This window comes from Sardina pilchardus, chromosome 9, assembly GCF_963854185.1.
Source record: "Sardina pilchardus chromosome 9, fSarPil1.1, whole genome shotgun sequence".
In the NCBI taxonomy this organism is placed as follows: domain Eukaryota; kingdom Metazoa; phylum Chordata; class Actinopteri; order Clupeiformes; family Clupeidae; genus Sardina; species Sardina pilchardus.
In genome coordinates this window covers 2,991,852-2,994,351 of record NC_085002.1, presented here as the reverse complement: position 1 = coordinate 2,994,351, position 2,500 = coordinate 2,991,852, and positions in this window count along the sequence as shown.

The following is a 2,500-nucleotide window of genomic DNA, read 5'->3' as shown; positions in this document are numbered from 1 at the left end:
ATTCAATGTACAAAAATAGTAATCATTTCTATTGAGGAAACACAACAAAGCTTTTACCAGTTGTCTTAAGTACAAGAGAGTAGGCATTTCTATTGAGGAAATATGATATGACAAAGCTATGGGCCGATTATTACCAGTAGTCCAATGTGCAATGACAGATGTCATTTCTATTGAGGAAATATAACAAAGCTATATCACCAGAAGTCCAGTGTACCGTGTCAGATGACATTGTTTTTATCTCTGACAATCTGCAGGATCATCATTGATCAAGACATTAACCCACTTTCTTTTGCTTTATCAGGCCAGACACTGGATATGATAGACGCACGCACTCACACGCATGCACGCACGCACGCACACACACACACACACACACACACACACACACACACACACACACACACACACACACACACACACACACACACACACACACACACACACACACACACACACACACACACACACACACACACACACACACACACACACACCCGCACATCAGGGATGAAATCTGGATATGACTTGGTCTTCCCGTCAATCAAAGTATGAACACATCAATAAGGAACTCCAAATGAGTGGTTATTTTTATTCCTTTATGGTGCACATGTACTTATTTTAATTCCTTTATCGTGTACTTCCCCTACGCCAAGTCTATTTTTATCCTTTTGTCAGGAACGCTATCGAGTAAAGATGGTATTTATGGCTCCATGGTAATAAAGTTTTCCATTACCCTGGCGACCGGTTGTCCCACGTGGAACTTAAGAGACAGGAGAATGTTTGTTCATCACGGGATGCTTGGACGTTGGACATGGATAGATACACACACACACACACACACAAGTCTGTGAAAAACCGTTTAGACGTTGAACATGATGGATACAAACACACACACACACACAGGTCTGTGAAGAGCCGTTTAGACGTTGAACATGATAGATACACACACACACACACATATACAGTACAAACACACACCAGACTGTGAGGAACCGTTACAGCTAATGAACGTTGATCAGTTTAAGTCCATCATTTACGCAAGCAGAAAATGAGACAAGATTTCATCATTAGTCATTACACAAGCAGCAATGGAATGTGATGCACCAGTCAGACCACATTTCCAAGACCTGAGGTGTGTGTGTGTGTGTGTGTGTGTGTGTGCGTGTGCGTGTGCGTGTGCGTGTGCGTGTGCGTGTGCGTGTGCGCATGCATGTGTCTGAATGGGTATGTGTGTGGGGATGTGTGTGCGTGTGCGTGTGCGTGTGCGTGTGCGTGTGCGTGTGCGTGTGTGCGTGCGCGTGCGCGTGTGTGAGTGTGTGTGTGCAACATACAAGAAATGCTTAAGAGTGGAGATGTAACATTTTTGCTGTTGGTTGAATCTGGACGAGCTGCTCCTCACACAAGCACAGCGCTGTGTCATCCCTCAGATTTTAACACACACACACACACACACACACCCACACACACACACACACACACACACACACACACACACACACACACACACACACACACACACACACACACACACAAGCACAGCGCTGTGTCTCTCTAGCTCTCACAGTTAGAGACATAACAGGCACAGGGAGCAGATTAGACCAGTACTGTTGCAATACTCCAACAAAGAGCGCATTTTAACACACACACACACAAACACATGCACACGCAGATACACACACACACACACACACACACAAGCACAGCGCTGTGTCTCTCTAGCTCTCACAGTTAGAGACATAACAGGCACAGGGAGCAGATTAGACCAGTACTGTTGCAATACTCCAACAAAGAGCGCATTTTAACACACACACACACAAACACATGCACACGCAGATACACACACACACACACACACACACACACACACACACACACACACTAACACACACACAAACATATGCACACACACACACACAGACACATAAATATGTCTCCATCCAGAAGGACAGAAGGACTGATGTTCCTTCATTGCTTTTCTTCTAACAGTTTGTATCAGTTTCTACCCCGCATGCATTGAGCACACACACACACACACACACACACACACACAGTTTGTATCAGTTTCTACCCCACATGTATTGAGCACACACTACTTGGGAATACTCACGTTCTGGAGGAGAAACAGCACGTGGTGTGTGTGTGTGTGTGTGTTGTGTGTGTGTGTGTGTGTGTGTGTGTGTGTGTGTGTGTGTGTGAACGCCCCCTAAGCCTGTCCTTGTGTGCAGGCTCCAGCCCTAATGAGCAGCATTGTGCTGACTGCTTTATTCACTTTACAGCTCTAATGTCTGATGACCTTCAGTGACCTTCATGCCTCTCACTACCAAACTATGGAGGTGTGTGTGTGTGTGTGTGTGTGTGTGTGTGTGTGTGTGTGTGTGTGTGTGTCCACATTCCGTCAGAAAACAGACATTTTTATAGGTGCACACGGCTGTATGTAGGTTTAACCATAAGCACTCATGAGAAGTGTACATGCACGTGTGTCTGTTATGCTGCAGCAGCA